General features: G+C 41.4%; 1 pseudogene; it reads left to right on the plus strand.

The window, feature by feature from the left end:
- The first annotated feature begins 9416 nt into the window (after window positions 1-9416).
- The window catches only part of LOC134384956 (procollagen galactosyltransferase 2-like), a 162983-nt pseudogene continuing 146224 nt past the window's right edge, over window positions 9417-26175 (plus strand).

Here is a 26175-nt window from a genome sequence, read left to right on the forward strand (position 1 = left end):
CCGGACAGGCTGGTTCCTTATCTAAAAGCCTCCTTGCCAGGCACCAAGGATGATATACGATTGAAAGAAGTGCTGTTATCAGGGTTACCAGCCTACTAAATGCCACCTGTAAATCTAAAGGCACCACAGATCTACCGGGGTACAAGCCTGCTAGAGTCTGCCCATAAATCCAAGGGTGCCACTGATAACCGACAACTCATCCTGTCATAAAGATCTCTTCAAGAAAAACTGTATAAAAAGTGCTTGCGTTGTAAACTGGGGGGGGCTTTTCCGAAAGGCAAAGCATCCCAGCATGATGGAAAAATAAAATCCCTCTTGCTGATTGCAGCGGTCCTGTTCTTGTGGTCTTTGTGAAGCGAGCCACTTCGGCATGTAGGATTTGTGCTTGGTACATGGGTCTTACATTTTTGGGGGCTCGTCTGGGATCAGCTCGCTCTCCCTGGGACCAAAGACTAGAGAACGGAGGATCGCTCGAGCTGGTACCGCGGTTGTCTGTCTGACTGTGTCTGTTTCTTTTGTTGTTGGCTGTAAGCTGTCTATTATAATCTGGTTTCGGTGGCTCCAGGATGGAATCACCGGTCTGATTTTAGATTTTCTGAGGCTCCAAAGCGGAGCCATCTGTAGTGGTCAAGCAGTGGGGCAGACGTGCCGGCACGCCGCAGCCACAGGAGTCCTGGAGGACGCTCCAGATTCCTCTGCAGGAGATGAACATGTTCGGCTCCAAGGGAGATCTCTAGGAAAGAGACCCCTCCCGAGTTCTCTGATAATCTGGTTGTGGCGCTCGAGGCAGGGGCGCATCGGTGTTCTGTTTTTTGTCTGTCTGGTTGTGTGTGTGTGGGGACTGACGATTTTCTGGGGCGACATGGGGCAGACTGTCTCAACCCCTTTGAGCCTGACTCTGAAATACTGGAATGACGTGAAGGAAAGAGCTAATGATTTGTCTGTGCCGGTTAGAAAGAATAAATGGGTAACACTTTGTTCTTTGGAGTGGCCAGCTTTCCAGCTCGGATGGCCTGCTGAAGGTCCCTTCTCTCTGCCGTTGATCAAAGCGGTAAAAAGAAAAATTTTCAATTCTGAAAATCTCCTAGGCCATGCATGTTATATCATTGTCTGGGAAGATTTAGTCACGGATCCTCCTCCGTGGGTCCGTCCCTTTGTTCCCTTAACAGGTCCAATGGCTGTGTTTGCTCTCCAAGAAGTAAAAAAGAAACCGGAGGTCCTGCCGTCCACCGGCCCGGACTGGCTTCTTCCTGACCCCCATCTCCCTCCCAATCCTTCTTTCCGATCACAGGCAGCCGGCCGTCCACTCCACCAGAGGAGGACCCACCAGAAAATGAATCCGAGGGAGGGCCTGCTCAGGGGACACGCAGTGAATGAGTGGGCCCTCCAGATGCTCTTCCTATCTCCCCCCTGCGGGCTTACGGCCCCCTGATGAAGAGGGCAACCAGCCCTTACCGTACTGGCCTTTCTCTTCCTCTGATCTTTACAACTGGAAATCTCAGAATCCCCCTTTCTCTGAAAACCCCCAGGGTCTCACTAACCTTGTAGAATCTCTCCTATTTACTCATCAGCCCACCTGGGATGACTGCCAGCAGCTTCTACAGGTCCTGTTCACTACCAAGGAGAGACAACGAATCCTCCTGGAAGCTCAAAAGAATGTGCCAGGAGACGATGGGGGACCTACCCTCCTCCCTGATGTTATAGATGCAGGGTTCCTGTTAATCAGAACAAACTGGGACTTCAACTCGGCAGAAGGTAGGGAGCACCTGAAGGTCTACCGCCAGGCTCTCATGGCAGGTCTCCGAGGGGCAGTAAAACGCCCCACCAATTTGACTAAGGTAAGAGAGATAACTCAGGGGCCCGATGAGTCTCCATCAACATTCCTGGAGAGACTCATGGAGGCATTCCTTCGGTTCACCCCGTATGATCCTGGTAGTGAAGAGCATAAGGCTACAGTGACAGTCGCTTTTATTGACCAGTCTAGTAGGGACATCAGGAAGAAACTGCAGAGACTGGAAGGGTTGCAAGATAAGTCATTAAGAGAATTAGTGCAGGTGGCTGAAAAGGTTTATCATAACAGAGAGTCAGAAGAAGCAAAGGAAATAAAAAGAGAAAAGCGCCAAGAAAAAATTTTCACAAACTTCTGGCCACTGCAGTTAGGGAGACTAGGGAGCCCAATAAAATGGTGCCAGGCAATAAAAAGGAACCCCTGGCGAAGGATCAATGTGTGTACTGTAAGGAGAGAGGACACTGGGTTCGAAACTGCCCCAGGAAAAAGAAAGAGCCTCAAGCCCCCAAAGTCTTGGCCTTGCAGGAAGACAGTGATTGGGGGGATGGGGTTCGGGTCCTCTCCCTGAACCCAGGGTAACTCTCAAAGTGGAGACCCAAAGTGGCTAGGGAAAATGCTAGGAAAGTAACAGCAAATAAAATCCCCCCTAAGTATACTGTATTTAATCAGATTCATTGAAGTCTGGCACTTGCTGTACTGATTACCCAACTTGATATCCTGAGTGAGACCATTTTATTCCTACAAAACAATCTGTAGTGTCTAGGCAGAGACATACTAATTCAGTTAGAGCCTCAAAAGGAGAATCAAACATTGAATTGTGATGTGAATCTTCAGTGTGTTTCAAAAAAAAAAGAAAGAAAGAAAAAGAAAAAAGCTGTTACACAGTATTGTATAAGACAGTGATCCCAAGCTGAAAAATGTAGGCTAGCATTCTGGATCAGCTTTTCATTCACTGATTGTAGGAATGTTCATGTATATCTTGTGTTTGTACACAAAGCATACAAATATCTGTTCTCTGTGTTTCAAGAATAGATGAGATGTTAATACTTTTAGTTAGATGTTAATACTTTTAGTAAAGTATTTAGAAAACTATATTTTATTATTCATATGCATGAACATATATGAGGGATCTCCATCATATAAAAAAGAATTTAGAATGAACCAGATGATGTTCCCTCAGCTTTTTCCATAAATTTAAGAGTGTGATATAAATTATCCATTTACAAAATCAGGATATAGTATATTCACTTTAAAGCTTACATGTAGAACAAAACAACAAAAATAAGATACCTAAGACAAATACAAGCAAGACCTTTATGGAGAACATTATGAATGTCACTGAAGGTCATAAGAGAAGACCTAAATACGTAGAGAGACAATGTTTCCGGAGAGAAAGATTCAATGTTGTAAGTGTGGCAATTTCATCCATCTATAAATTGATCTATAGATTCAAGCAATCCCAAACAAAATCCCACTAATACCTGATAAGCTGATTCTGAAATATGGGCATGAAGGACCCGAAATAACCAATACCCATCTGATGGACAAATGTAGGGAACTTCTTATAAAGGTCTGTGATTAAGTGTATGTGACATTGGTATAGGTATAGGTAAATAAACCAGTGGAACAAAATAGCCAGCCAAGGAATAGACCTATACAAGTATGGACAGAGGTGACATTGCAGATGTGGGAAGGGAAGAAAAGAAAGGATGATTCAATACATGGTGTGGAGGCAAATACTCTTAACCTTTTAGCAGAAAATGTAAAAGAATATTTTACAACACCAAGATAGAGATGGATTTCTTAAACAAAACTAACCAACCACATGAAAAAGGTTGATAAACTTGACTATATGTCATTTAAAAATTTCTGATCCAAAGAAAGTGGGGTGGGGGGAAAGCTATAGTCTTGGAGAAGGCATCTGCAAAACATAATTGAAAGAAAAGACACCCAGACTATGTACAGAACTCCTGAAAGTCAATTAGAAAACAAAACAAAACAAAATACCCCCTAGGAAAAAAATGGGAATAAACAGAAGAAAAGACAAATAGCCAGCAAACATGAATTGGCGCTCAATCACATTGATTGAGTGAGAAAATGCAAACTGAGGCAAAAAGATACTGTAACATACCCATCAGATTAGCAACAAAACCCAGGAGTCTGCTGAAAAGTAGAGCAAAGAAAGGATGCACAAATCCTATGATCCTGTGGTTCTACTCCCTGATACATACCGTAGAGCAGTATTTTTAAAATGGAGTGTGAGGTACTGTTTAGTGGTTGTGGAATAAAATGAGTGGTTTTGGTGCAGTTTTATAAAAGGAATTATTTTCAAAAATAGTTTCAATCAGCAACTTGAATGAATCTCAAAAAACCTTAATGTATGGTCAAAAATGTTAGTCACAGAAGAATATTCTAAGTATGATTTATATTATATAAAATTCAAATATAGCAGGATTATTCATAATAGCCCCAAAGTGGAAATAACCCAAATGTCCATCAACTGGTGAATGTATAAATCAAATGTGCTATGTCCACACAGTGGAATATTATTTAGCAATAAAAGGGAATAAAGCACTGACATGCTACGACATGGATGGACTTGAAAACATTATTCTAAGTGAAAGAAGCAGGTCACAAAGAATCACATAATGTATAATTCCATTTATATGAAATGTCTAAAACAGAGAAATCTACAGAGACAGAAAGTAGATCCGTGTTTTGCTAGGGCTGGGAGAGTTGGAGGAAATGGGATTGACTGCAAATGAGGACAGGTTTCTTTCGGGGGTGATAAAAATGCACTAAAATTGATTGTGGTGATTTTGCATAACTACCGAAAACCATTGAATTGTATACTTTAAATGGGGGAATTGTATGTATGCAAAAAAGTCAAATGCAGGCAAAACTAGTACATATTTAGGAGGTTTATTAGTCAGGGCTTTTCAGAGAACAGAACCAATAGGATATATATAGAGAGAGAGAGAAAGAGAGAGAAAGATTTTAAGGAATTGGCTCATGCAATTGTGGGGGCTGGAAAGTCCAAAATCTGCTGGGCAGGCTGGCAGGCTGGAGACAAAGGAAACAGTTGCTGTTGCAGTCTTGCATCCAACAGCAGTCTGGAGGCAGAATTCCTTCCTTCTCAGGGATCGCATTCTTTTCTCCTAAGGCTTTCAACAGATCAGATGAGGTCCACCCACATTATGAAAGGTAACCTTCTTTATTCAAAATTACTGATTTAAATATTAATCGCATCTGAAATATACCTCACAGCAACATCTAGACTGGTTTGACCAAACAACTGGGCATCCTAGCCTAGCCAAGTTGATGCATAAAATTAATCATCACAGGAGGTAAAGTTCTAAGCAAAATTAAGAGACCGATTCACACAAAATTCAGTCTAGTGCTTATCTCTGGGGAGTAGAGCAAAGCATTGAGAAGAGAAGGGACACACAGAGGGCCTTAAGCCTCAAAGTTAATGGTCAAGTTCTGTTTCTCAAGGTGGGTGCTGGGTATATGGGCATTCATTTTATTAGTAATATTTAAACTAATATATTAGTTTGTGGATTATATACCATATACATTAGCTTATAAGATATATTCCAGTTTATTAAATATTTTATATTAAATTTTTTCTAAAATCTAGAGTATAAAGGGATAGTAAGTTAGTAATTTATGTCAATAAACAGTTGCAGATATGCAGCCTTAAATAATACCTGGCTTTGTACATGAAATCTATGAAAAGGCATCAAAAGCAATTCATGGTCCAAAAAATATCCCATCTCTGTCTCTAGATATTTATTCAACATCTGCTGTCAACATGGATATTGAGTCTCACGGAGGAGGACTGAGTGCAAACCCATACGGAAGTTACGCACATTGGAAATGCCCATCATGTTAATAGTGGTGTGGTGGGGTAGTGGACTATGAGTGGTTTTTCTTTTTCTTTTTCCCCAATTTTCAACATTTTTTTTTATCCTGTAGTAAAATAAACTTCAGTAAATCATTGAATTTTAGAGCCTTGGCCTAGAAGGACCAATCCAACTCGCCACATCCGTGTTAAAATATCTCTTACAGCATACTTAACTTGTTTTAAGTGTTCCTCCTTGCTCTTCTATTTTTCCCTTCCTACTTCCCTCCCTCCCTCCCTGTCTCCCTCCTTCCCTTCTTTCCTTCCTGCCTTATCTAAAACCTCCAGTATAACACTGAGCAGAAGTGATGCGATCTGACATTCTTGTCTTGTTTCTGATCTTAGGGGCAACACTTTTAGTCTTTCTCCATTAAGTATGATGTTAGCTGCAGGCTTTCTGTAGATGCCCTTTAGCAGGTTAAGGAAGTTTCCGTCTATTCCTACATAGCTGAGATTTTTTGTGAAGAATGCATGTTGGACTTGTAAAAATTTTTTTTTTTCTGCATCTTTTGAGATGATCATACGGTTTTTCTTTTTCAGTTTGTTAACATGATAAATTGCATTAATTGATTTTTCCAATTTTTTTATTGTGGTAAAATACATAAAATATAAAGTTTACCACTTAACCATTTTTAAGTGTACAGTTCAGTCACCAGTATCCATCTCCATAACTCTTTTCATCTTGTAAAACTGAGACTCTATAACCATTAAAAAATAACTTCCCATTTCCCCTACCACCAGCCCCCAGCAACCACCATTCTACTTTCTGACTCCACAATTTTGACCACTCTAAGTACTTCCTATAAGTGGAATCATACAGTATTACTCTTTTTATGACTGGCTTATGTCATTTAGCACCATGTCCTTAAGGTTAACATGTTGTAGCATATGTCAGAATCTCCTTCCTTTATAAGACTGATTAATATTCAATTGTATGTATATACCACATTTTGCTTATCCTTTCATAAGTCGGTGGACACTTGGGTTGCTTCCATGTTTTAGTTATTGTAGATAATGCTGCTGTAAGCGTGGGCGTACAAATATCTCTTTGAGAACTTGCTTTCATTATATATATATATATACAATGCCAGAAGTGGAATTAATGGATCATATGGTAATTCTATTTTTAATTTTTTGAGGAACTGCCATACAGCTTTCCCACAGCAGCTTTACCGTATTATATTCCCACCAGTGGTGCACCGGGGTTTCAATTTATCTACATCCTCACTGACACTTGTTATTTTCTAGTTTTTGGTAGTGGCCATCCTAATGGATGTGAGGTGGTATTTCATTGTAGTTTTGATTTGCATTTCCCTAATGATTAGTAACGTTGAGAAATTTCTCATGTGCGCATGGCCATTTGCATATCACCTCTGGAGAAATGTCTATTCAAGTCTTTTGCCCGATTTAAAGAAATGATTATATATAAAATGATATAATTTTCCAGCTTTCTCTCTTTCTACTTCCCATCCTACCCTCTGGCCATGATCTACTAATTGTAATTTCTCAAGCGTGCCATGTTGCTTCATTCCTTGATTCTGCAGTTCCATCTACCTGGAATTCCAACCTCTGTCTCCCCTTCTGCCCACTGTTCTTTTCCTAATACATGATACTCATTTTTCAATACTTAGTTCAAAGACATCTCTTTAATGAATTTCCTAACCATCTTCACTTCTTTCCTCATGCTCCTTTTCCCACCATAACACATATAACAATTTACTGTATTTATTCATTCATAGGATATATCTTAATTGCCCATGGATTTCCAGCACCTGTACCTTGCACAGAGTAGACACTGAGTGACTAAAGGAATGAGTGAATACAACTTAAGGGACGCTTCTATTTCTTTTAAATGAGGTACAGGAGTGTGTTTTAAATTTTTATAAATTTGTTTGGAATTTAAAACATTTTTGTAGTATATAGTTCTCGGATGTAGCCAGAGCATAGACAAAACTTTGAAATTGAGACAGTTTAACTTTAGCCCTTCTCGCCTTAGTCGCTGCCCCCATATCCCTTCCCTTTCTAGGACTCAGAGTCCTCAAGCCCACATATCAAAAATTCATAGGACTTGCTTTGTGCTTTGTCATCATGATCCAAATGAGGATTCCATTTAGTCCCCTTGACCAAAGCTTCTTATAGTGCATCTCAGTTTAGGTGCTGAGATTAAGACATCTGATTTAATTAATTCACACATATGTAGGAATGACATAAGATATTGCCTAATATTCTTCTCTCAAGTATTTGCATGTCAAAATTGGCATAATTGCCAATCCAAGTGAAGTTTACATTGTAGGATTTTAGGCTGGACAAAATAAGCAAGTAAAACAATCCAAGAGACTCTCTTTCTGCCAACTCTGGCCCAGCAGGACTATAAGGGGGTGGGGGGTACAGGCCACCTTCTGCCCCTTTTTTCCATGGGAGAAGGATCCAGATTCTCAACACCCAAATAATTGGCATTTAGTAATTTCATAATGTTTGTTGAATGAAAAAATGAGGTAGGCATTTAAATTTTTTTTACATAGGAAGAAATAGGTGTTCAGAGAGGTCAAGTCTCCAAGGTCATGCAGAGAATAAGTGACACAGTGAGATGGAAATTCAGCTCCAATTCCAAGCATCATTGCTCTTTCTAGCATGTCACAGCTGTCCCAAAGGCATTTATTTCCTCCTCTTCTTGGCTGCTGGAGCCACAGACACCTTGAGAAGCTTTTCTGCAAGAAGCCCTCTGCTCACCTCAGAGGTTCTGTCTTGACCACAGCTGCACTAAGGGTGAGAGTCAAAGAGGTTTTGTTGTCCCAGAAAGAAGCCCCTGTGCTGGAACAGTGTGGGGAGGGGATATGAGAGAAAGTGCTTACTTCCAACCTCATGTAGGAACTGTTGGGACCGTCTACTGGCACTGGAGACAAAGGGATGTATGTGCATAACCCTGACTTTCCATTCAACCAATTTTCCACAGAAAGAGTATTATAAGCAATGGATATTTTTTAATATAATTGGATTTTATTTTTTAACTGGGCTTTGCAAATTAACTGTCTTGTGACATTGATTGTATGAAGGGAAAAATATCCAATGAATTTCAGGAGAAGTGTATAAGGAAATGCAAACTTTTTCTGCCTTCGTGGTAGCTAAAACATCCTTCATCGTAGCCGTGAATGGCTGGGGTGACTTTCCATTTAAGAGCGCTACTCATTAGTCAGTAGGTGCATTATGAAAAACTGGATCCGTTGCATCACTGTGAAGGACTTCAGACGGCGGTTTGCAAAAGCAGAATAAATTTGGGGGGATTGTACTGTTATGTACACACACACACACACGCACACGCACGCGCACACACACACACACACACACACACGCACGCACGCACGCACGCGCACACACACACACACACACACACACACACGCCCATTGGCAGACACGACCACACCTCGCATCTCTGGGGCAAGCCACAGACCTCAGCTAAGCTGAGCCTGGACTAGAGGAACTTTCCGCAGGCCCGGGACAGACAGCCCCACGGCCACGACTGTCTGCGAGCCTGGCTGCAGACGAGTGCCAGCGGCGGCAGGGACGCGGTGCGCACCCGCATCAGGGCCTGGGCGGTGCAGCGGCGACGCGAGGGTACCGGGAGCTGCCGCGTCGGTGCCGCTGTGCGCGCGCCGCAGCCCCGGCCGCCCCTCGCAGCCCGCTCGCTCCCTCGCGCAGCCCGGCCTGGCGCTCGCCGCAGGACCTCCCCGCCGCCCGCCCCGGCCCGGAACATGGCTGCGCGCCCCGCCGCCACCCTCGCCTGGTCGCTGCTGCTCCTCTCCTCGGCCCTGCTCCGCGGCGGCTGCCGGGCGCGCTTCGCCGCCGAGCCGGACTTGGAGGACGACGAAGAGGAGGCGGTGGCTTTTCCCGAGTCGCCCTTGCAGAGAGCCACGGTGCTGGTGGCCGTCCTCGCCCGCAACGCTGCGCACACGCTGCCTCACTTCCTCGGCTGCCTGGAGCGGCTGGACTACCCCAAGAGCAGGATGGCCATCTGGTGAGCTGGGCAGGGGTCCCGCGCCGCCGCCGCCGCCGCCGCGGGAGGGCACGCGGGCCACCGGGCGCGCACACCCCTCGCTGCCTGCGCTGCTCCGAGCGGGTCGGGCGCTCAGGCTGGGGAAAGACACGCGGGTCTGAGTGCGAATGCGGTGCTCGTGAGGGTGGTGTGCGGCTTGGGGTGGCCTTGTCCCTCCTCTCCCCGCCAGACGGGGCCTGGGGACAGCCCTCATGGGGGCTTTCAACTCCCTCCCTTTCCCTTTTAGTGGAAGCTAAATTCCTGGAATATCTCTGAAGAATGTGGTTAGGGACATTTGGGGCTGTGGCATTCCCAACACGAAGGAGTCCCTTGCTGGACTAATAGACTGCTTTTTGGTTTCTTGGCTGCTGGCCAGCCCCATAATCCTGTCCAAGCTCCACACACCACAGTGATTATGGTTTAGACCCGCCAAGATAGTGGAAAGTTGCTGCCAAGTGCAATCAGGATTTTGCATGTCATTACCGCACCATTGAACAGTAAGCTTATCTGCAGCTCCCACGCTGCTGCTTTCTCTCTGCTAGGAGCAGGTGGGATAGGAGGGCATTCAGACAGATGGACATGTCTTGTGTTGCAGATGGATTTTGTGGAGTTTGTGTGTAAGGCTTGAAACAGCCAGGGTACTGAAATGTTTTAGGAAATTACAAGTCCCCTTCTGCCTTTATGATCTTTAAGTTTTACTAGGCACGTTGATTTTCATTCTAGAATTTTCACTTTAGCAGGATATGGATTTCTAAAACAATGGATTAAAAATATAATATATATCCTTTTTTATTCAGCCATCACAGTTTGTCTATGTGAATAAACCCAGGAAATCATGTTGAAATTAGCAGCTGAAGCGGCCTACAAGTGGTTCAGCCCCACTGGTCTAGTTCATTGGCTGTTGAGTGGACCCTCATCACTGTGTTCTGCTGACCTTTGGGTAGAAAGCTGCTAGGATTTGACTCGTGTTTCCCAAATACTGGCTCAGGGACTAGTACATCTCAACACCTGGAGCATTTGTTAGAAACGTAGATTCCTTGGCCTCAGAAGCAGCCTCATTCAGTCAGATGGTCCACGGGAGGGGCCTGGGAATCTGTATCTGGAGCACACACACGTGTGACTTGGGTGCACCTCTTGGTTTGTGAACTACGGGAGATGAGCCCCCACCTGGCCCAGTCAGGACTAGGGGACTTTTACACAATGACCGAAAGTACAGAACATGGGATTTTCAGAGTTTGGAAAGTTGACATGCTGTGAAATCTCCTAACTCCAGATTCCAGATGCTTAAGTCATCAAAAAGGCCAAGGGGTTTTCTTGTTAAGAGAAGTAGTACAGGATCACACAGGAGAAGACACACCAGGCATGCATCATCTGTGTTTTTTATTAAGTCAAACACATATGTTCTCCCTCCATCCAAAAATGACTATTGAAAAAAAAAAAATTAAAAGCAGTGTCCTAAACTCTTTGCCTACTGTATGAAGCTCCTTGCACTGGGGCTCAGTATAAAATGGTACTCCCTCAAACTCTTCTTTTCTCAATGTATCTTGCCTAATGAGTTCATTAAGTATTTAGCTTTATAGAAGAAAAAGTATGTATTGATGAACGTCTTTTAATAGAGTGGAGGGAAATCACACCAGTGCATTTCCTTTAACTGAATAATATTCATTTGAGCCACTTCAGTCCCCATGTTCCCTAATCTTGGTTCCTTTGTTGCTTGTATTTAATTTTCTGGCCTTTGATTTTCTCTTTGTCATTCCATTAAAAACTCCTTCCCTCATTTGTGATACTGTAAACAGTCTATTAAATTAGTCTGTTTTTAACAGCTTGTGGCTCAGCCTTAATTACATGATATCACAAAGTCCCGAAGCCTAGTGTCTTCACTAGTAATGAACTCAAAATATAATTTTTGGGAAATTCACACAGTTCTATTCTGCTGTACAAAAGATTGTTCTGAATTTGTTGCTGCTGTACAAAGAAATGTTTTAAGAAGTTGATATAGTAGCGTTATTACAATTGCATGTAAAGCAACCACCTGTGGGGAAGATCACAACTCAGTTGCTAAATCTTGTACTGTTCCACATTGTATTTTCTTGTGTTCTTTTGTGACAGGGCCATCAAAAACTCCATAGCAAAGGCTCTCGAGTTTATGCATCCATTTTCTTTTTTAAATACTTTTTCCTTTTCAGAAATGTGATCTGCATTTTAGCATGTCCCACCAAGAAGACTATAATTACCTGGGATGAAGGTGAGCCTGGTGCATGGAAGGGGCTGTCCCTAAGACGAGTCGCCTCTAGCTTAAAGCAGCTTCTTCCATTTTTCCCCCGGTGTGCAAAATCATCGTTTTGTTATTTGTGTTGTCTTGCGAAAGGACTGGGAAGCATTCCTCATGACGGATCACTTTGAACAAGTCACTTATTCTCTCCGGGCCACAGTTTCTTCTCTTGTAGCATAAGGGAAATGTGTAGAATTGTGGTTCTCAAATGAAGCTGCTTATTAGAATCTTTGATAAGGTCTTTAAAAATACTGGGCCCAATACCAGACCAATTATCTGAATCTCTGGGATAGATCCAGGGCAACTGACATATTTTCAAAACCTCCCAAGGGGTGGTAATGTGCAATTAGGCTTGAAACCCTGTGGACAAGATGTTCTCTGGGGTCCCTTCCCGATCTGACATTATTCCCTTCCTCACACAAGTGACATATCTGAAGAATTTTCAAGAATCATAACTCTGCATAATAGATGGTTTCTGGACCCTCAGCCCAACTTTAGATCTTTTTGGGGTGGCCTGAAAAATCTAATTTTCCTAGGAAGCTCAGGTATTTCATCCTGTTGTATACTGTACACAAAGTTGTTTGTTAATACTTCCTTTGGAAGGCATGAGCTCCGTGATGACTGAACTGCCAACGAACATGGCAACGTGAAGTCTAGCCTTGCTGGGGCATATACTGGAACTTCTTATGAAAGGGCTGTGGGTACCAGGTGTAGGAGTAGCATCGGCCAGGACTTCTTTGCTTTGGTACACAGATGGCTGCCCCTTGGTTAAGGGAGCTGTGTATGTCAGGGCTTCTAAGCTCATCTAGCTGGGCTCTGGCCAGCTCAGTATTCCTTCCTGCAGTATGTGTTTTGGTGTGTTGCCCGGCTTTGCTTTCAGGTTTTCTTTTTCATGCTGGTGCAGGGGCTCTAATCATCTCTGGGCATTGAATTTCTGATGTTACTTTTAATGGCTTTGGAGTTTAGCTTCTTTTGTTTCTAGATTTGCATAAACAGTGCTGCCTTTGTCCTGCGGTCTTGACACAGCTTCAAAGCTTTGACTGGGCATCAAAGACACACTGGATCCTCATTTCTTAGGCATTAGGTTGCAGCAGAGCCAGTAGGTGACTGAAGGTTACAGCCCCACTTTGGGACCAGTTTTCTTTCCTCTCAGTCAAAGAAGATTAGATTAGATTCTGCCAAGTCCTCTTTGATAACAGTCCTGAATCTTAACAACTTTTCATAAGTAGTAAATCGTAGTGAACTAAAGGGGAACTGCTGGTCTTTGTCTGAAGAGGAAAGGACAGTAACTCACTAATATATGCCAAAGTCTCCCCACCCTGTGAGAGGCAGGTGATTGAGTCTCTCTGGGAAGCATGGAAGCTCCAGGCCCGTTGGCCAGACCTTGCTACTGATGTTGGCTTTGCAAGGGCCAAACCCTCATTTTCCAGTGCATCTTATCAAAATAAAGGCAGTAATTGAACTTTCAGTTATCTGTGCATGGAGCATCTGTATTTTGGATATACAGAGGCCAGTTTTGATAACAGGCAGTTTGGTCCAATCATCCAGTGCACCCTTGAGCTATGTCTCTGTCTTTATGCTGTCTTTGTGTGTGTTTAGATAACGGTGCTTAATTTTTATCTCAACTCAGAAAAAAAGCTGAAAAGTATTCATCAACATTCCATACAGGGCATGCCACCAGCATCAATTATATCTGCTTTCTTAACTGCTTGGTATTTTGCATTGTCTATGCCATGCACAGCTGTATTTTCAGATATTCTTGAATTCTTTGCCTTGCCTTGGTCTCCTTATCTGTGCAATGAGTGTTGGATAGGCTGATCTTCAACAAAGTTCCTAGTAGGTATTTGTAGTTCCACCACTGATACCACAAAAAATGAAACTCACTCTGTTACCACCTCACTTAAGATGGTGTTTTGGCTTTTTTCTTTATTTGTACTTAGTTTTGACTTCTTTCAATACTTTTGACTTATCTGTGTCTCACATCCTTGGTGATTAGACTGATGATGCATGTCTACATAAAATTAAAAATAATTTTTTTGCCCTGTAACCTGCATGAAAATGCTTTTCTGAACAACAGCAGCAAAATGAAGAGCTGTGATGAGAAGAAAAAAATCCAGAGAATTATGTCAGGAGAGATAGTTCCAGATCTGAAAACTGGGAAAATCATTGCAGTTGACACTAGGGATGGAGTATTTGCAGCATTTGTGTATATATTGCAGGTGACTGGTTACATTTGACTCTTCTCATGCATGAAAATAAATGCAAGTCCTCCTTAGAAGTTCCCCCCAACTTTTTTTTTTTTTTTTTGGAAAAGGCAACAATAGGAGTTTCACATTTGCTGTTGTGAAGAGAAAAAATTTACATGTTTGTTCTTTGCAAAAGCTGCTTCCTTGATTGCAGGCAGGTGCATTCTACTCAGTATACTATTTGAGAAAAGTGGCTTGCTTGCACGCTTTGGGGGTTAGGAGAATCTGGCAGTCGGAAGTCAAGTTGCACCAGGCTAATGGATTATTACACTGAAGTGATAGCTACTCCCTGTGGAAAGGCTGTATTTCACAGTGGTGTCACTATATCATAGAGATGCTAAAAACTGGTCCATAGCTGACGCCGTCAGAGGCTAGAAGTGTGAGTGCTGTGAAAAGTCCTTGTAAAATGAAGGTGGGCGGGCCATGGCCTTCCTTGCTGATGCTTTAGTGTGGGAGGGGAGGAAAAGTCAGGGGAAGTGGAGATATGAGAGACTGGGAATCATTTGTCTCCTGATTTTGAATTTATATTTTACAGAAAGATAAAATCAAGAAGAAAAAAATTTCTTTTTCAAAGAGTTTTCCCACTGCTGACTCTTTGACTTACATTTCTGGGGCTCAGTTTCTAAAATCTAATTCTTCCCTTTCTGAGTTTTAACCAATAAACAAAAAAGCAAATCTTCTGCTGGATCATTGAGAAAGCACTGCTCTTTGGCTGCCTCCCTCAGGCCTCTCTGATCTTGGCTACCCAGCCGGTGCTCTCCAGCTGGAAGCTGGCTGCCTCCTTTCCCCCAAATCTAGTCCCAGCTGTTCTGTGTCTGAAGGGAGACTCTTCTAGGGCCTTGGGAACACCGGGGCTCAGGCATGGTAGCCTAGAATGCCCTAATGAATTTTTACTCTGATGTCATAGCACATGTGATTTAGTGGGCTGAGGGTGAAACCATTTCTGCTCTGAAATAAAATGGATTTTGAAGCTTTTCCCTCTCTTCCATGTAATCGAGTGCCTGAGTGTTGCTTCCCATCATCTGTGTATCAGTTGTCACATTTTAGGTAACAAATTGCCTTGGCATTCTGTAGCTTTGAGCTAGAAAGTAAATAATTCCCCTGTAATGAACACTTTATCATTTTGATGTCAAAAGAGCATAGAATAAATAAATCTTAGTAGTCTCTGTTTTACCTTCTGAAATCATTTCTTTTTAGTGAATTTTTTGAGTTCTCATTCTAATTAAATCTCACTCCTGCTTTTACTACATCATAGATTTGGTTCCATATTCTCTTTTCCAGTTATTTCCTTTTTGTGTTTCAAGGAGATAACTTTCCAAGTTAGACTTGATTAATTTATTGATGGATTGATCTATTTATTTATCCATATAATTAGTTTTCGTGGTTGCAGTAGAAATTCAGCTGTCTTTTCTGAAATAATTGAGAGAAGTTCTTCTTACTTTCACCTTGTAAAATATGATTATGACTTTAAGAAAATCCAGACAGATAATTCTTGTTTTCAGCAATTAAAAAAAAATTGCCTGCTTTGTCCTTCCCTGAGAAGACAAAGGTTACACATGGCTACAGTGTGTAGTTAATTTCACCGTGGGTGGTAAAATAACACACTATTCTTTCCAGACCCCTAAACAATCAACAGTTAACAAGTGAGATCATTTTTGGTAGAAGAATCGCATATGTCATTGTCTCAAAAGAGACATGGGCTGCAGATTCTGTCTGGGGACCTGCTTCCAAATACTTGTTCAGACTCCTCCCAGCTTTGTGTGAACTTGGCATTCATCCCACTTTGACATTTCAAAGAGGCTGAGTGCTGCACATTCACAACTAAATACATAGTAAAGAAAACCCAGTAACCTGTTGTTAAATACAAAGCGGAAGGGACAACAATAGTCATTTTACGTTTCTTTGCATTTATTCTGACAGTCCATTTTGGGCTGCTGTAACAGAATACCACAGATTGAGTAATTTATAATAAAAAAATTTATTTGAATTACGGTTCTGGAGACTGGGAAGTTCAAGATCGAAGGCCTGTTTGCTGCACCATCCCATGGCAGAAGGACAGACAGGACAAGAGAGAGTGCAAGAGGGGGCCAAATTAGACCTTTTATAAGGAGCCTACTCTTGCCATAATAGCAGTAATCCATTCATGAAGGCAGAGCTTTTGTGGCCTCGTCACCTCTTAAAGGTCCCATCTTTCAACACCTCTGCATTGGGGATCAAATTTCCAACACATGAACTTTTGGGGACACCTTCAAACCATATCAGTCACTAAAAAGAAATTCAAACTTTTTTTTCAGGCTCCTTAGAAAAGTAGAAAGCTTTGATTATTTCTTAAAAGTCCTTTAAATGTTGAAGTTATATGTGAAAAGATGAAGCTGCATGGATGTTTTCTCACCTTACCTCAAAGCCCTGCTTTTTAAAAATAGTAAACTGTAATCAGCAGTATGGTAACCAGCCTCTGCGATGTTCCCCAATGATGGCTGCCTTCCAGTATTCACTCCCTCTGTAACCTCCTCTCATGTTGAATCATGTGACTTCATAGAACAGGTAGATGTGAGAGCATGTGATTTCCAAGGTAAGATCATAAAAGGCATAGCAGTTTCTGCCATAGTCTCATGAATTGCTTGCTCAGTGGATGCCAGACCCCATGCCCATGAGGACTTTCAAGCAGTCCCAAGGAGAGGCCCACGTGCAGAGGAACTAAGGCCTGCAACCCACAGCCAGCATCACATCTAAGTACCACCTCATGAGAGACTCCAAGTGAGAACGCCGTAAATGCCTGACCCACACAATCTAAGAACATAATGAACGTGACTATTTGAGGTGCTGGAGGTGCAGACATAGACCCTGCTGTTATGGAGATTGTGGTGTAGTGGGGGAGAGAGGTGATAAACAAGTCATTGAACAAACAAGATGATTTTAAAAGATATCTGCTAAGGAGAAGGTAAAGCAGTGTGATGGGGTAGAGCTTTGATAGGTAAGGGAGTCAGAGAAGACTTTTTGAGAAGGTGATGTATGAGCCAAGGCCTCAGGAATGAGAAGGATCCACCTTGCCAAGGTGGTAGGGAGTGTGGAGTGGAGGAAGCCAGGGAAAGTGTTCACTTGATGGAAGAAAACAAAGAAGGTTGGAATGGCTACGTCTGTTTCAGACCTACATCAGATTTGCCTTCAGAATAGCATGCTGTTCTTCTTTGAGCTGCTTCTTGGGAGAAATATGGTCAGTTTTCAATATCCTGAACAAGAGTATAATATGTTTTTTTTTTTTATTGTCAATTCATTTAACTATACAATTTAACATCCACCAGGGAAATAATTTATGCTGTTAACCTTTGCCAGCAAATTCCCTACTTGAACATCCTGGGCATCCTGATTTCACAGTGGAATGTTCTTAGGACTTTTGGGGGGCTGCTCTGTTGTCAGTGCCATTACTAATAGGACTTGGGGGGACAGTACTAATGAAAAATTAAAGTGCTTTATTTGAAAATAACAAACTAAAATTAAACAAAACATACTCCCTCAACAATAAATGAAGACATTCTGCACAGCCATACAGTGAGTCTAAAAGCCAGGGGATGGCTAGATGTGCTCATTTATCTCTTACTTAAAACACCGGGTAGGAGTGTTGAAAGGACCTGCTAAACTTACAGCATGCATCATTGGATTTTAGGTGAATTATTTGCTGTTCTTCTGTGTTTCCATTTGTTTTCATTAGGCGTAGAATAAAAATTTGCAAAAATGTAGAGCAGTGTTTTGGATCCTGCTCTGCATCTTTTCACAGAAATCATTAGAACACTGTCTACTTTTGATGTCCTATATCCTAGGTTGACATCACAGCACATCTCATCTTGATTAAAATTTCTCCGATTGGCTCTGGGTTAAGCAGAGCAATTTGTTGTGGGTTTGCTTCAGTTTGTGGTTAAATTCTGAGTCTCAACTACAGGGTATTATACCTGTTAAAAACTTGTTTTCTATCAGTTTCAATTGTTTGAGACTTTAATTTCCTTATCATTTAAAACAGGAGTGAGATCACCAAAAGTAAAGAATGTGAATTAAAAATAATCTGCTTTAGTTAAGTATTTATTTTCTATTTAATCTCCTAGTTCATCAATTAATAAACAGAGAACATTGTCAGGCCCCAGCACAGGCAAAGAATACTGATTACTGATTTAAAAGGAAAACCCTGTAAATCAATATTCGAGTTATGTTTCCTTCGTAAACCCATTAGCTCTATCCTGGGGAAAAGTGTCAATGAGTAATTATTTCAGACCAGTGAGCTCATAGCTGTCTGCTTGGCAAAACTCGGCTCTGGTTTCTTCATGAAAAATAAGATAACTGCCAGGATTTTTTTCTGTCTCATACCTGAGTCCTCACAAGTGCTGCTTTTCACCCCATAAGCTGTAGGTATGCTTTAGGTCAATGGCATTTCCTCTGCCTCCCACATAGTGCGACCAAGAAGTGAGTTGATATTGAGAAGCCAAAAATCCGAATAGGAAACAATGACTCATTTATTTTAGAAAGGAAAGGCACACATATAGGGGCCGTGAGAAAGGACCTCAGCTGTTCAAATTTGAGTCTAATCTCTGACAAAATAATAATTTTAATCTGGCTTGCTTTAAGCAGATGTATGGTTCCACATCTCACGGACTCTGTTTTATAAAAGGCTGCCCCTGCTCCCCTGCATTTGGCATTCTTGCTGCTTGCTACTGGTAGAAAATATTTGTTCCTTCTCAATTTATCCTGATCTCTGCTGTCTGGAGAATCTTCTAGCATATTAATTTATGACTTTGGGAGATCGCATGTTCATTTCTGTTGGGGCCTCTGTGCCAAATTTGGCTCTAAAATATCTCATGCCTTTTCACTTAGGTATTTTGCACAGTATTACTGTTTATATCTTATTAAATATTTAGATTTTCAAGGTAAAGTGCAAAATGTATATGGTCTGAAAAAGATTTAGTGTTCCTTGACTTTATTAGCAATGAAAAAGTTTCTTATGAATGAAATCATTGTTCAGATTTGCTTTCCATTTTGTTTACTTTGTTTCTGAAGATATTTTGAAACCCTGATATCTGGGAATGGAATTCTTTATATGCTTCCTAGGGAAGGAAGTATAACACACCAGTTAGAATAATTACCACTAGAAAAGAAGTACTCTTCCTCATCCAATAATACTATAGGGCAACAAATCACTCACCCCACCAGTTCAAATACAGTGGGATGGGAAGAGGAATGTTCCAGCTGTGTGAGTTAACCCTCTCAGATATAATTTTCAAAGGTAATTTTGTTAATATATATGATAATTTAGGTAATGATATTCTTAGAGAATAAGTTTTAATTAATGTATAATTGTGTCTGCTTAATGTCTTTATTGTTGTATGTGAATTATTCTTCTAAACAGTGTGTTAGAATTTATTATTTATAAATTATAAATACCTGCAATTTATACCTTTCATTTAATAATGAGAGCTAATAGTTATTGAACATTTACTATGTACCAAGCATTATAATAACAGTTTCCATGAATTAACTCATTCAGAGTTCACAACCCCAGGAAACATATATTATTAGTAGTAGCCTCATCTGACAAAGAGGAAACTGAAGCTCAGACAAATTAAGACTTTTCCAGTGCCACATGCTTAGGGCAGATCGGTGAACTGACCCAGGCCTTGAGGCAGGTTAATTGTGAAGCTAATGAAGCTTGAACTTCAGTCCCCCCCCCCCCGGGGGGGGCATCGTAATGTATCCACATTTATTTTGGTCAAATCTGAAAAAGGAAATATTTTATAAGCAATCAGCTAAGACCACTTAACCAACTTCTCCTCCATCACACTTCTTGTCTGGGGTGGTATTGGAGTGGCCGTGGGCATATCTGTGATCTGGTTATGGGAGATTGACTTGGGGATGCATTTAGTTCGGAGTTGGTGGAATAATGTGGTTCACAGCTACTTTCACATATACTTTATTACTCTTTTGGTCCACTTGACATACAGGTGAAGGACCACCAGCTCTGTTGTATGGCTGGTATCAGAGGTAAGAATAGAGAAACAGCAATTGAATCTTGTCTCTGGAAAATATTTCCAATCATTAGACAGGAAAATCTTAAGTGAATTGTTTAGTTCTCATTAAGTCCTGGCCAAATCAAAACTGCTATCAGAAACATACTCCATAATGTAGTGAATACAACTGAATATAATTATAAATGTGCCAGACATATTTTTTTTCCCCTCCTATAGGAATCACATGAAACAGAAGACACCAGAAATGCTGTGTTTGAAGAGCACAGGCTGTGGCAGTACCATAGAAAGCATGCATGTTTTCTACATTGCAACACCTCCTGCTGTGTTCTAGCAGATCTCATGCATCTTGGCCTGACAGAGTCTGGCAGTTCCATTTGAGACAGCACACAAAACTGTTACCAGCACAGCAAAATGACTTGAAAGTTTTCTAAACTGTTATTAATAAAAAGCAAATTTCAATCAACTTTGATTGAGGAAAGGCCAAATTATATTTCTAGTCTCTCTATATGAAAAGATATAAATATTCTGTAAAGAGTTTGAGAATATGTAAATAAAAATGTTAAGAAAGTAGATTTATAGAAATATGTCAGACAGTTAGTTATTAAAATATTTTTCTGGGTTTTGGACGTTTGTGGCATTTCTCAGCTTCAAAACTTTTGTTATAACTTATTTTTCACTTGAAATATTCACTTTATACATTTTTATATAAATATTTTAAAAATCCATTTTTTAGATTTAATTTTACATTTGGAATTAGGTATCCCTTTCCTTAAAATGGGTTCCTCCAGGTTATATGGTATGTTAAAAATTTGTGGAAAAATGGAATTAAAATATAATATGAATCTTTCCATGAACTTTTTGAAGTACCCTCGTATAAGCTTCAAGCTCCACAAGAGCTAGATTCAACCCTGCCCAGGTCCTTAGATGTAAAATTCAGCACCACAATGCCACTTGAGTGGTAGAAATACTCCTTTTAAATCCTTGTCTTTACTTTTCATTGCCTCACAAACCAGCTGTTCTTTCCATTAAAGTTCCGTATTAGTGCTTTCTGAATTAATGATGGTTAGCCTTATTTAACACTGAAATCTCACTGCTGAAAAAAGTAGCATCCCCAAATTTGTAGTTATAAATAGTATTTTAACACCCACACTACTTTCCCACAATAAAACTTTCTGCAAACATTTCAAATGGCTGCTTTTGCCACACTGAATTGGGCACTTCTTAGCACAAGAAGTCCCACTCCAGGCTTGCTGTATAATTCCCTACTGGATCTTTGGTGTAGTTCAGTGACGTAAAAATTTTAGTGATGGATTATTTACAATCAAAGTGGAAATATCTAAATTATTTTGATGCTGAAATAAATTTAATAATCGAGGGTCCTTTCGTGCATAAAAACTCATTTTGCCACATTTTATTAACTGTGCACCACCTCTGAAACCACTATGTGACTATAAATAAAGCCACCCATGACAATTTGAGCCATGGAGTGAGAATTCATTTTTATGGTATCACCTTTGACATTTTAAGTTCTTTAGCGTTCAGTAAAGTTAATAGTGACTGTCAATAAATTATAATGAGTTAGAATTTCTAATACATTTGAATATTAACACATCTATGGCATCCCCAGCTGGGAAATCAGATCTCTTCACAGTTTCACATACATGGCTTTTGATTTAATTTGCCAAATCCTGTACACTGCTCAGGAGGTTGTGCTGTGAACTCCCTGTGTTGTCATCTGCCGCTAAATCATCACCTCTCCTTCACGTCAGCCTTAGTTCCTTCTGCAGCTTCTGTCCTGCTTTCAATAGAATGACTTCATGGCAGAGGGCCAGGGATCTGCTGTGTGGGACCGCACAGCTAAGAATGTTCCACAGGTACCAAAGCAGGGCAAGTGAGGCACAATAGCTGCATTTCACCAAGTTAGAAGGCATGCAGGGCTGACCCCGTGGCGCACTCGGGAGAGTGCAGCGCTGGGAGCGCAGCAGCGCTCCTACCGCGTGTTCGGATCCTATGTAGGGATGGCCGGTTCGCTCACTGGCTGAGTGCGGTCACAAAAATGGACAAAAAAAAAAAAAAAAAAGGCATGCAAACACGTGTAGTCATTCTTTATATATTCGTTTACTAAAGATATCACGAATCTTTCTAATGGCAGGAATTGGACTCACAGAAAGTGAGTAAAATACTGCCTCTCTCTGCCCTTTGGAAACCCAGCATCGCAAAAGAAGCATAGTGCATGCGGGAACAAGGCCCTGTTCTGAGAGCCTGGAAGGGCATTAAGACGAGGTTGGCGGGCTGAGCCCGTGGCGCACTCGCGAGAGTGCAGCGCTGGGAGCGCGGAGACGCTCCCGCCGTGGGTTCGGATCCTATATAGGACTGGCCGGTGCACTCACTGGCTGAGTGCCGGTCACGAAAAAGACAAAAAAAAAAAAAAAAAAGACGAGGTTGGCAAATCAGTGAGAGCTTCACTGTAACCGCCACAGTAATGGCCATACCAAAAATGGCCGCAGGATTAGATGTGTATTTGCCTTACATTTACATGGGATTTCCCTCTGACACAAACCTTCAGCTCTCTGCCTTCTACAATCTGATCTTGTCCTCTTTAAGACCTGCTCGATCCTTCTACTTGCTACCAAAGTCCCCTTTGGTCTTTAATTCCAAATTGAAGTCTGTACCAATTGCAAATATCTTAGATTCCTTGCTCCCTTGTCGTTTTGTTTACTCACCTAGAAAAAGCCCAGTCCCAGGTCAGTCCTCCTGCAGCCCCTGCTCTGAGTACTGTTCATCCCCTACCCGTGCTCAGGCTAATTTCCCACACAAGGTGAACTGTCCACTCTCAAGTGGGCCTGAAGCTGCCCAGTGATCCTTCTGCTTCCTTAGTCAGCTCTTGCTCTTCACAAGTGTCATCACTTCCACTGACATTTTTAATAGATCACCTTGCTTCTAAATTCATCAATAAAATGGAAGCCAGCCGATGAAGATGATCTGTTTCCTTGCCTCCTTTAATCCTGTTGTGATGGAAGAGAGATTTCATCCTGTCTAAAGGAAACTTCTCAGTTTTAACTCCAGCTCCCATCCTCTTCCTTGACTCTGTCCTCCCGCCAGCCTTTGTCTCATCTTCTTCCCTGTACTTTTGCATTAACTCAGCAGATGTTTATTTATCACTTGTGATGTGTTAGACCTCGGGACGTGAAGGGGAATGAGACACAGTACCAGCCCTCGAGGACTTGGAGTCAAGTTTCTTGAGAGAATGGTCTACTTTCGCCTCTTTTGCATTCTCGCGTGCATTCATTGCTCACCTCGTTTCCATAATCTAGTTTCCACACTCTGCACTCCACTGAAAGTTTCCTTGCCAAGATCGCCAGCAATCACGGTCACTAAATCCATTGGCACTTTGACAACTTCTCTTCAGTGATCTTTCCGCTGCGTTTAATCAGATGGACCACACTTCCCTTTTTTACAGCAGACGATTCCACTCTCCTAATTTTCTTCTGAACTGGTTGTCTTTTTTGAGGCTTACTTCTTTCTTATTGCGTGTTTCTTAAAAACAGTGCTCTCCAGGGATCTAGATTTGTCCTTTTTTCATGGGACAGCATCACCTTAAGTGGTTTCATCTCTTCCTGTAGCTTCAGTTTCTAAATGTATGCTGATGACCCTCAATTCTTTATTCTATCCCTGATTATTTCTCTTGAGCTCAAGACCTAGCAGCCCCCTGGCTTCTTCATATGGATGGTCCATAGATTCCTCTAATTTATGTCTCAATCTGAACTCACCACCTGTATTAGTTCATTTCTGTTGCTTAGAACAAAATACCCAGAACTGGGTAATTTGCAAAGAAAACGAAATTTAGTGCTCACAGTTTTGGAGGCTGGGAAGTCCAAAGTTTAGGGAACACATCTGATGAAGGCCTTGTTGGTGGTGACAGTGATGCAGGGGTCTCACATGGCAGAATGGCAGAGGAAAGAGAGAGACTCTCATGTGCTCTCCTTTTAAAGCCCTCAGAACCATGCCATGACCATGATCATTAATCCATTCACTACAGCATAGTCCTCCCAATCTAATCACCTCTTCAGGGCCCCAGCTTTCAATTACCATAGTAAGATTTTCCACTGTAAACAGTTACAGTGGGGATTAAGCTTCAGTCTACCTCTCTGCCTTCTGATTCCTTTGCTCAACCAGCTCTATCTCCCATGTTCCCACCAGCGTGTACCCATTTGCCCAAAACAGAAACATGGACTCTCCCCCACCATCAATAACAAATTATTTGTCAATTCTGTCAGTTCTTCTTACTTAATCCTCTAAAGTTTTTTCAGTTTCCCTATCCTCTCTGTCACTTCCTCAGTTCAAATCACCATCATCTCCCATCTCTTAATGGTGTGTTCTGCCCTCAGTTTTACCCACCAATCTATCCATTATCCACAGGGCAAGCCACATGAACTTTCTTAGATGAAATCTGGCCATGCTACTTGCAAACCTTCAGTAGCCTTTGAGGGTAAAGTCCATGTACCTTGCAATGGCATGCAAGGCCCTTCAAGATGTAGGGATTCTGCTGGTTTCTCATGCCTAGTCCTTCCCCACTTCTCCCTTGTGCCTTGTGCTGTGATCATATAGAACTGCCTTCCAGGGGATCACAGCTCCTTCTGGCCTCTGGGCCTTTGTAAATGCTCTTTGCTAGATCCCAATTGCCCCTCTCCACTATTAATTTGCCTATTTTTCAAAGCTTGTAATAGACTCTACCTTCTCTCAGAAGGTTCTTCCAGGCACTGAAATCTGGGCCAAGACCTCTTTTGTGTGCTCTCATGCATCTCCCATGACATTCTTGTAACCTTTTTTAATGGTCTGTTCATGCCTTTGTATCTGCCCTCTAGGCTCAGCTTCTTAAGGCCAGGACCTGTCTTCTTATATCCCCAGATTTTAGCACTGAGGCACTTAGAAGGAAGGTTCTCCATAAAGATTTGGAAAAGGGTAAATAAGTTATTTTAATAGATTCTCACATCATTACCCACTTTATTTATCTGTTCATTTTATGATAAAACTGAGGTCCCAAAGATGACTAATGGTTTTCTCACAGTTTTTCAATGGTCTGATTACAAAGATAGGCTCAAAACTGAGATCTTATACGTTTTTCCAGAAGCAGGAAAGTTGGAATTTTCTCCTGTGGGACTCTCTTTCCTTTTGAACTCATTTCGTGATGGCGACAGAGTGCATTTTAAAGTGCACAGTGAGAATAAATTTCAAGTTTATTAGAATTTCCACATCCACACTGAAAATACACAGTTTCTTTATCATGGTACTAAGTTCAATAAAAGCAAACTGTGATTCATTGTTTAAAGAGTCACTCACACTCATTATGAAAATTAGATTCAATATTTTTTTTCTCTCTCTTAAAAGGAAGGATTTGGAAATGCGACCCATCATCCTGTTTTCATGTGGTTTAGAAGAAAGCGTTTTTCTCCTCCAGGAATCCTAGATGCTGCAGGATACCACACACGTGGTTGGACTTAAATTTTGTGACTATCAAAATCTCTGATTAAGTCGTTTCTTTATTGTGTTTGTATCAGCCATATAGCATTTTACAATAAATACTTATAAATATATTTGCACGAAAAATGCTTATAAGGATAATGGGTTAAAAAGTCATTTGCACTCACCATCCTAAAGAAGGAGGCAGAGAAATACCGTAGGACTGTGGACACACAATGGGCTAGACCTAGGAGAGATTTGGGGGAACCTCTACTCTCTTTCTTTTGTTTGCTATTCTATTTTTGTTTTCTTCTTTTTGTAGAAGAGGAGTCTGAGAAATCCATCTTCAGCAGGCGTGAGGAAGGACAGATAAATATTTTTTTTCCTGTCCTTTTCCTTCTCTTCTTTTCTTCTATTCTCATTGGAGATTACAGAATTATGAATTATAATATTTTTGGTTTAC

Source organism: Cynocephalus volans, chromosome 8, assembly GCF_027409185.1.
Source record: "Cynocephalus volans isolate mCynVol1 chromosome 8, mCynVol1.pri, whole genome shotgun sequence".
NCBI classification, from domain to species: Eukaryota; Metazoa; Chordata; class Mammalia; order Dermoptera; family Cynocephalidae; genus Cynocephalus; species Cynocephalus volans.